The sequence below is a fragment of the Pseudophryne corroboree genome, chromosome 5 (assembly GCF_028390025.1).
Source record: "Pseudophryne corroboree isolate aPseCor3 chromosome 5, aPseCor3.hap2, whole genome shotgun sequence".
NCBI classification, from domain to species: domain Eukaryota; kingdom Metazoa; phylum Chordata; class Amphibia; order Anura; family Myobatrachidae; genus Pseudophryne; species Pseudophryne corroboree.
In genome coordinates, this window is record NC_086448.1 from 302,357,099 (window position 1) to 302,367,453 (window position 10,355).

The 10,355-nt window shown below is 48.6% G+C and overlaps 2 pseudogenes; one reads left to right on the forward strand and one right to left on the reverse strand.

Annotated features, from left to right (window-relative positions):
- Positions 1-2,287: 2,287 nt before the first annotated feature.
- Positions 2,288-2,406, reverse strand: LOC134929822 (5S ribosomal RNA; annotated as a pseudogene).
- Positions 2,407-4,575: 2,169 nt separating this feature from the next.
- LOC134929823 (5S ribosomal RNA) lies at positions 4,576-4,694 on the forward strand (annotated as a pseudogene).
- Positions 4,695-10,355: the final 5,661 nt, after the last annotated feature.

The window sequence follows — 10,355 nt, forward strand, 5'->3', positions numbered from 1 at the left end:
ATTACTTTATTAACAGACTTGCATATTTGTTAATACAATTATACTGAATAAGGTTTAAAAAGGTATTATTTACATAATTTTGATAATTTAACAAATTATCATTTTTTTGGAACATTTTTGTAAGAAACATTAGCCAGCTATGTCCGTGTAATAGCTTCGGGCACTAGTAGACTCTAAAGTGATGCTAGAGTCTACTGCACATGCACAGGACTCCAGAAAAATAGCTGCCATGTCATTTTCCCAGTGATTTTTCAGGGCTTACAAAGCATTGCTGGACTCCGGAAAAGTGAGAACTGAAAAATGGGTACAGTGTATATGCAGTGTGGGCCGCCCCTGGACCCAAGGGAACTACAGTATGTGCACCACATTATAGATACACCATCGAATCTATCTCTTTGAACTATTAGCTTATCTCTAGAGGTCATTCAAACCTCTGATGAGGAGTAAAAAATCAGCTTAAGTTATGCTGTGCACCTACAGTATATGCTATTTAGAATTTAGAATGTACATAAGTTTAGAATGTAAGCAGGGGGTGTAGTAGGGTATGCCAGCGGCCGGGATCCCGGCGACCAGCATACCGGCGCCGGAAGCCCAACCGCCGGCATACCGACAGCGTGGCAAGCGCAAATGAGCCCCTTGTGGGCTCGCTGCGCTTGCCACACTGCGGGCAAGGTGGCGCACTACGCGCGCCTGGCTATTTATTCTCCCTCCAGGGGGGTTGTGTCGGTATTCCGGCTGTCGGGATTCCGGCGCCGGTATACTGTGCGCCGTGAGTTTTATCATTCACAACAAGCTTTATCACTCAATGATAAATGGGCCCCTTAGTCTGATAGCTCTTATGTTCTTGTCAGGGCGGGACTTGTGTGTGGTGGGCCCAGGTGCAAAAATATAATTTGTGCCACCCTCCTCCACCCCAACCCAAGTTCACAATATGTCACACCGCAATGGGTGACAGGAAGAGGCAGAAGGAAGCAATGTAAGGCAGGGTGAGACAGAGGGTGACAGTGAAAGGAAGGGGAAGGCAGTCAGTGACAGGGAGAGGCAGAGGGTGACAGGGGTCAAGCACAATTTCCTGCAAAGTGCGGAGAACAGGGGGCATGGACCTTGGTGGGAGAAGGAAGACAGTGGCCTCTGGTCTGTCTGTGACAGAGACACCCACTCCTTTTCCTTTTTCTCAGTTTGCCACTCACTCAGTCAGGCAGACTCTGACAATGGTGGTCATTCCGAGTTGTTCGCTCATTGCAGACTTTCGCTATACAGCGATCAGGCAAAAATCTGCATTTCTGCGCATGCGCATGGGCCGCAGTGCACACGCGCAAAGTACTTTTACTCAAAACTATGCAATTTTACACAGGTCCGAGCAATGCTTTTCAGTTGCACTGCTGATCGGTGAGTGATTGACAGGAAGTGGGTGTTTCTGGGAGGTAACTTGGCGTTTTCCGGGAGTGTGCTAAAAACACAGGCATGTCAGGTAAAAACGCAGGCGTGCCTGGGGAAACGGGGGAGTGGCTGGCCGAACGCAGGGCGTGTTTGTGACGTCAAACCAGGAACCAAACAGTTTGCAATGATCGCAATCTAGGAGTAGGTCTGGAGCTACTCAGAAACTGCAGGAAAATATTTAATAGCAGAACTGCTATCCTTTCGTTCGCACTTCTGCTAAGCTAAGATACACTCATGTATGGGGGTTATACCGCACAGCTATTGGTTAGATTTGAACAATAGATATTTTATTTACCAAGATACACTGATAAAGAAAAAAGTACTTTTTCAATCAAGTTTAGTTTGGCGGTGCACCCTGAGTCAGTAACAAAGCATGTTAGAAAAAAGGAGAAAAAAGAAGACTCTTTTGTGGGTGCACTCTTGTATATATATGAAAGTATCAAGCAGATAGATTAAAATTCAATATTTATTATGGATAAACATAAAAGCATTTAGTAATTGAATATACAAATGAAAAAGTGAAAATAAAGAGACACAATACAAAAATAAGATAAAATAATGATAGAACCGATAATATTGGTATTGATATCACATATAGGTTCAAAGAAAGCTATCTGGGTAACCGTGATCATGTAAATATATGGTCAATCCATAGACGGTCTCAATTGGCTGCCTCTACCGTATATTTATATCTGTTAAAGTCAAGCTAAATGCTCACAGGTAATTTTACTGATAAGCCTGCTATATCAATTGTACCTGACTTGAGGATGCTAGATAAGGAACAGAGTGAAATGAGAAAAGATGAATCTGCTGTCGGTGTTAGACACTGAGCCGGGCCGTCCCAATTATCCTACTAAACCAAGTATTCCTCAAGAGTCTCCCACTTGAGTACTGACTCGGCCCAACACTGCTTAGCTTCCAAGATCGGAAGGATTCGGGCGTTACCAGTGTGGTATGATAGTAGAAAATAGATGATTGCTTCTGGAATCACTGATGAGAGTTCATGAATACCATAAATGGTAAGAAAATGGTGAATACCAAAAGGAAAAAGAGAAAGTGAAAAGTGAGATCTGCTGCCAATGTTAGACAGAGGTGAACCCCTGAATCAATGGTGAGAGTCCCGAAATTAAGGTGATGGTCAGAAAATTAATTTTTAATTTTTGAATAGTGATAATAAATAATCAATATGAATTGAACATCAAAAAGTGGGAAAGGGGGGGGGGGAGGAGAGAAGGAGTTATCTGTCAAAATCTCAAAATTATGATTGTAGATAATATCTATCATAGGAGTTATACTTAATTGGTTAATAGAGATGCTTGCACCTCTATGATCAGATTGGTGTGAGTAATACACAAAGAATCAATTGGTGAGTAATTGCAATGAAGTGAAAAAAAGGGGATATTAGGTTTCAAGAGTGCAGCAACTAAGATAATATAATTATTACCATAAGCTAATGCAGAGCTTTGAATGGTTATGGAAGTGAGAAACAGATCATAAATGAAACCACTGTAATGAGTACAATTAGATAGTACTATGGTATATATTGAGTAAATAAAAAGGACGACAGTTAAATAACAAATAGAATATAACGGGTGTCCTAAAAAATGGATATTACCCGTATCAGTGTCTGTGTGAGAATCAGATACTGTGTAACGAAGGAGAGCGTTGCCGTGAATCCAGGAGGATAGACGCTGCTTAGCTGGAATTGAGTGCCAAAGGCTCCATGGTTACCGGGTGATGATACCAGTTTCAAGGTGCCGAAGTCAGCACAGGGTGCGGCGCAGGGAAGCCGTGAAGAATGTCCGCGAGCCGCCGAGTCAGGAGCCGTAGTGAGCAGTGAAAATTGTACCATGAGCGGCTACGTGGATACGCCGTGCGTCTCAGGAGACAACTGAATCAGGAATGTAGCTGCATTGAAGCGGATAAAAAAGTCTGTGATCCTCAAAGTCGCTGCAGGTCAGAGACAGGTTAGGCCACCGTGTTCCCCAGGATAGCTGCGGGTCAGAAGACGCGTTTCGCCCGTTTACCGGGCTTGGTCACTTCCTGGTCACTTCACAGGAAGTGACCAAGCCCGGTAAACGGGCGAAACGCGTCTTCTGACCCGCAGCTATCCTGGGGAACACGGTGGCCTAACCTGTCTCTGACCTGCAGCGACTTTGAGGATCACAGACTTTTTTATCCGCTTCAATGCAGCTACATTCCTGATTCAGTTGTCTCCTGAGACGCACGGCGTATCCACGTAGCCGCTCATGGTACAATTTTCACTGCTCACTACGGCTCCTGACTCGGCGGCTCGCGGACATTCTTCACGGCTTCCCTGCGCCGCACCCTGTGCTGACTTCGGCACCTTGAAACTGGTATCATCACCCGGTAACCATGGAGCCTTTGGCACTCAATTCCAGCTAAGCAGCGTCTATCCTCCTGGATTCACGGCAACGCTCTCCTTCGTTACACAGTATCTGATTCTCACACAGACACTGATACGGGTAATATCCATTTTTTAGGACACCCGTTATATTCTATTTGTTATTTAACTGTCGTCCTTTTTATTTACTCAATATATACCATAGTACTATCTAATTGTACTCATTACAGTGGTTTCATTTATGATCTGTTTCTCACTTCCATAACCATTCAAAGCTCTGCATTAGCTTATGGTAATAATTATATCATCTTAGTTGCTGCACTCTTGAAACCTAATATCCCCTTTTTTTCACTTCATTGCAATTACTCACCAATTGATTCTTTGTGTATTACTCACACCAATCTGATCATAGAGGTGCAAGCATCTCTATTAACCAATTAAGTATAACTCCTATGATAGATATTATCTACAATCATAATTTTGAGATTTTGACAGATAACTCCTTCTCTCCTCCCCCCCCCCCTTTCCCACTTTTTGATGTTCAATTCATATTGATTATTTATTATCACTATTCAAAAATTAAAAATTAATTTTCTGACCATCACCTTAATTTCGGGACTCTCACCATTGATTCAGGGGTTCACCTCTGTCTAACATTGGCAGCAGATCTCACTTTTCACTTTCTCTTTTTCCTTTTGGTATTCACCATTTTCTTACCATTTATGGTATTCATGAACTCTCATCAGTGATTCCAGAAGCAATCATCTATTTTCTACTATCATACCACACTGGTAACGCCCGAATCCTTCCGATCTTGGAAGCTAAGCAGTGTTGGGCCGAGTCAGTACTCAAGTGGGAGACTCTTGAGGAATACTTGGTTTAGTAGGATAATTGGGACGGCCCGGCTCAGTGTCTAACACCGACAGCAGATTCATCTTTTCTCATTTCACTCTGTTCCTTATCTAGCATCCTCAAGTCAGGTACAATTGATATAGCAGGCTTATCAGTAAAATTACCTGTGAGCATTTAGCTTGACTTTAACAGATATAAATATACGGTAGAGGCAGCCAATTGAGACCGTCTATGGATTGACCATATATTTACATGATCACGGTTACCCAGATAGCTTTCTTTGAACCTATATGTGATATCAACACCAATATTATCGGTTCTATCATTATTTTATCTTATTTTTGTATTGTGTCTCTTTATTTTCACTTTTTCATTTGTATATTCAATTACTAAATGCTTTTATGTTTATCCATAATAAATATTGAATTTTAATCTATCTGCTTGATACTTTCATATATATACAAGAGTGCACCCACAAAAGAGTCTTCTTTTTTCTCCTTTTTTCTAACAAGCTAAGATACACTCCCAGAGGGCGGCGACCTAGCGTGTGCATTGCTGCTAAAAGCAGCTAGCGAGCGATCAACTGGGAATGAGGGCCAATGTCAGTTACTGCAGCTGTGAGCTGCCTTTAATTCACAGCAGTGAATGAGAAAAAAATAACAGCTGTCTGTTAATTAGGCAGTATGTGGCTGTGACCATCGGCACTGATAGAGGACAGGACTCTTCTATCAGTCTGGAACACACAAGGTCAGCCCTGCCTACCTAAGGTAAGGGGCAGGTCCCTCATGCAGTTGGACCCACCCTGCTCTCTGCACTGAGCCATTCATCCGACATTTATCCAAATAGTCTGTGGGGGAGAGGGAATAACTCATTGCTGGTCTGGGCAGCAGTGGGCCCCTTAGTCCTCAGGGGTCGTGGTGCAATGCACCTTCTGCACCAATGGTAGTCACGCCCCGGTTCATGTTGTTAAATCTGCTTTACCTGTCTTATGCTGAATTCTGTCTGCTATGGGTTTGGTTGAAATCCCATCTAATCACTATTATAATGAATATTTGTGACTAGGTGCTTCATCGCGCCCTACGGGCGCTTTTCACACAGTCGCAAAGGGGCTACGCCCCTTTAACCCTTGCATGCCTATATGGGGTTCAATATTTGTATTATATGGAGTATTACCTGCATTCCTTTGTTAGTGATTAAATATTGTACAATGAAAGGGCGTGCGATGGTGAAGGAGGCGCAGCCCCTTGCGATGGCGTGAACAGCACCTGCAGGGCACGATGTACAGAATGAGCGGGTGTGGGGGTGATTGCGGATGGGGAAGGGTGTCTGTAGATGCTGCAGGTGGAGGGGGGGCAGATGCGGGGGGGGGCCGGATGGGGAAGGGTTGGGACGTGCTGCGGGTGGGGGAGAGACAGAAGAGTGGGGACTGTAGATGGGGGAGGGGTCAGGAGGCACTGCAGGTGGGGGAGGGGCAGGGGTGCCACTGGGGAGGGGCAGGTGCAGGGATGTTGCGGATGGGTGAAGAGTTCCGGAGGTGCTGTGGGATAGGAAGGGGCGGGGGTGCCGTGGGTGGGGTAGGGGGTCCGGAGGCACCGCGGTGGGGGAGAGGCAGGTGCGGGTGGTGCGGCGGATGGGGAAGGGGGTCCGGAGGCGCTGCAGGTGGTGGAGGAGCAGGTGCGGAGGTACCGTGGGTGGGTGAGGGGGCGACCGTGAATGGAGGAGGGTGTCTGCAGATGCTGTGGGTGGAGGGGGGTAGGTGTGGGGGGAGACATATATGGGGGGTGGATGGTGGAGGGGGTCTGGAGGGGCTGTGGGTGGTGGGCGAGTGGGAGGCGCTGGTGGTGTAGGGGTCTGGAGGCACAGCATCTGGGGGAGGGGTGGAGTGTCGCATGTGGTGGAGGGGAAGGTGCGGAGTTGTGGTGCATTGGGGAGGGGTCTGGCGGCGCTGCGGGTACTGTACCTGCCAAAAAGGTAGTTGGAGGGTATGCAGTAACAGGGCCAGGACAGGGGTGACAGGGTCAGAACAGGGGTGACGGGGCCAGGACAGGGGTGACGGGGCCAGGACAGGGGTGACGGGGCCAGGACAGGGGTGACGGGGCCAGGACAGGGGTGACAGGGCAAGGACAGGGGTGACGGGGCCAGGACAGAAATGACAGGGACAGGATAGGGGTGACAGGGCCAGGGTAGGGGCAGCAGGACCAGGATTTGGTTGACAGGGCCAGGATAGGGGTGACAGGGCCAGGATAGGGGTGACAGGGCAAGGATAAGGGTGACCGGGCAAGGATAAGGGTGACAGGGCAAAGCCAGGGGTGACAGGGACATGACAGAACACAGGGCACGGGAGAGATTGGTATTAGGGACAGAACAGTGGTGACAGACAGATGTGTCTTACCGGAGTCACTGCTGCTGGCTGCTGCTGTTCCACTCCAACCTGTTGGGATCTACTGCTGGTTGAGACTTGGCATGGCTGACGCTCTCAGGCTGGAGTCCTGCTTCATCTGCACGTCCGCATCCCTCCCCCCCCACTCCTCAGTCACACACCGCGGACCTCGCGCAGCTGCTGGGCACTGTGGTAAGGGGAGACTGGGAGTGACTGGTTAGCCCCCAGGAGACGCTGCGGCTGGAGGGAGGAGGGGGTCGGAGCCTGCAAGCAGCACGGACTTCTGCAGCGCTGCCCGCCGGCTAAAGTGTGTGAAGGAGCTGGGTGCACCTCACTGTGGGCGGCAGCGCTGCAGCTAGCATTGGGGTTGCCGGGGCTGGAGATAACAGAGGCGGTACGGAACCTGCACAGCGGCAGGTGCCCCACAAAACTGCAGCTAAGAAGCGTGGAGTGTGCCAGAAAGTGACGCTCCTCTGCGCCAGAGAGCCCCTGCTGAGTATGCTGATATGGGGGGGTCAAGCACACAGTGAGCCGGTGCCCGTCTGTCTGTATGGCATACCCCCTTACACACCCCCATACCTCCCAACTGTCCCGATTTTAGCGGGACAGTCCCATTTTTTGGGGTCTGTCCCGCTGTCCCACCCGCAGGCCACAGTGTCCCGTGGTGGGTGGGGGTGGGGGGCAGTTGGGAAGCTCCTGTACTCGCTGTTCTGCTTAGCATGCACACAGCGTCTATTTAGTGGAGACAGAGGGAGAGGGGGCATCAGGGGGTATGGATTAAGGACGGGCCCAGGGGGTACGTACCCTGGGCCTCACAGTTTTAGGGGGCCCGCGGCTGGAGCGCTCTGTCCCAGCTCTGAAGCTCCCCCGTCCTGCCAGTAACAGCGGCAGGTCTGCGTGTTGGCAGGTCTGTGGTGTTGCAGGGAGGCAGCAGCAGCCTCCCTGCTTTCTTCTGCCTGTGCGGGTGTGTGTGTGTGTGTGTGTGTGTGTGTGTGTGTGTGTGTGGGTTCTGGATTTACCCCTAGCTGAGGGGCCAAAATCCCATAAAAAAAAAAATCCTGAAATTTGCATAAGGGGGCGTGGCCACGAGGGGCGCAATTAGGCCATGCCCCCAAACCCACAGCAGGCACAGCAATGAGATAGGCTTCCTGTCTCAAGTGCCCTGAGCCCCCCGGACTCATAATCCGCCGCTGGGGGCATGCCAGCAGCTCACAGAGCGCTGGGCATGCCCCCTCACTGACTAAAACAGGGGCGTGGCTCGCGATCGCGGGTCCACCCGCGAAGCCACGCCCCCTTTCCCGTTAGCCATGCCCCCTTTTTGCTGTGCATGTGTCCCTCCTGCCTGAAGAAAGTTGGGAGGTATGCACCCCTGCCTGTGCCATGCCCATACCATCTGCTCCTGCTCCAAGTCTCCTATAGATTTGCCCAGATCTGTGACTCATTTGACTAACTCCGCCCACTGTTTTGACTCCACCCAGCGTTAGCAAATGAAGCACAAAGTCACAGATCTGGGCTATTATATAGGAGATTGTCCTGCACGTATGTCACTTTGTGGTAAGTTGTTGTGAATTATAATTATGCTCTGTAATTTGATGTGTTTTATGTTTATCCCTTGTATGAAACTACAGCCACTTTGTTGTGCCTTATAAATAAAATGCAATAATAATAATCATAATAACAATAAAAAGTGCATAGGTTTAAAGAGCTAAAGGGGTAATTCAGAGTTGAATGCAGCTGTAAATTTGTTTGCAGTTGGGCAAAACCATAGGGGTAATTCAGAGTTGATCGCTGCAGCAATTTGTTAGCAGTTGGGCCAGGCTTGCTTACCCTCCAGCATTTAGCAGGAGGCTCACAATTTTTAACTGACCCTCCCGCTGCCCCGCAAACATTGCCAGCACTCCCGTTTTTTTTACATTTCCTCCTTCCAAATCCGGACTAGCATGTGCGAGTCCGGTAATGCGGGTGGGAGGGGCTCACACTGGAACAGTCACTGGCGGCCAGCCACCTCTGGTTTGTGGGTAGCAGTGGCTATCAGACTGTCTGAGAGCCGGGAGGGATCTGAGCAGCAGCAGTGTAGGAATAATGTGCAGAGAGAGCAGCCACCTGTACAGTGAAGCCTATAACCTGGCAGCCATGGTCTGCTTCACTCTGGCTGGCCCTTCCCACCGCACTTACAGTGGGCTGTGTGTATCAGCCCAGCTTCCTGCTCATGCTGCTCCTGGATGTGGTTGACTTGGGCTGCTTCCCCCACCACACTGTCTCTCGGCCGGCTCCCTGCTCTTTACAGGAGGGAGCAACAAACCAGGTGGGTTCTGTATGTACTGGAGGTTATATGGGGAAGGGGAGGTGTAATATGGGAAGGGGGCTGTTCAATATGTAATCTACCACTGGGTGTAATATGGGGAGGGGGTCTGTGTGATATGTACATACCCTCCAACGGTACCTTTTTAGCAGGTACAGTACCTGTTTTTATGGCCTGTACCGATTTTTGGCTCTCCAAACTTACATTGAAAGCATAGGAAAAGGGGCGTGGTCACGTCCCCTTTACCCACGGCCACGCCCCCCTTTCCTAATTTGTACCGATTTTTATGTGTAAAATGTTGGATGGTATGTATGCAATGTACCACTGGGTGTAATGGGGGGGGGGGAGGGGGGGCGCTGTGTAATATGCAGTGTGCCACTGGGTGTAATATGGGGGTCTGTGTGTAATATATAGTGTACTACTGGGTGTAATATGGGGGGCTGTGTAATGTGTAATGTGCTATTGGGTGTAATATGGGGGGCTGTGTATGCTGTGCATAATGCAATACAATATGGAACTGGGTGTAGTATGGGGAGGGGGTTGTGTATAATGTAGAGATGAGCGCCTAAAATTTTTCGGGTTTTGTGTTTTGGTTTTGGGTTCGGTTACGCGGCCGTGTTTTGGGTTCGACCGCGTTTTGGCAAAACCTCACCGAATTTTTTTTGTCGGATTCGGGTGTGTTTTGGATTCGGGTGTTTTTTTCAAAAAACCCTAAAAAACAGCTTAAATCATAGAATTTGGGGGTCATTTTGATCCCATATTATTATTAACCTCAAAAACCATAATTTCCACTCATTTTCAGTCTATTCTGAATACCTCACACCTCACAATATTATTTTTAGTCCTAAAATTTGCACCGAGGTCGCTGGATGACTAAGCTAAGCGACCCTAGTGGCCGACACAAACACCTGGCCCATCTAGGAGTGGCACTGCAGTGTCACGCAGGATGTCCCTTCCAAAAAACCCTCCCCAAACAGCACATGACGCAAAGAAAAAAAGAGGCGCAATGAGGTAGC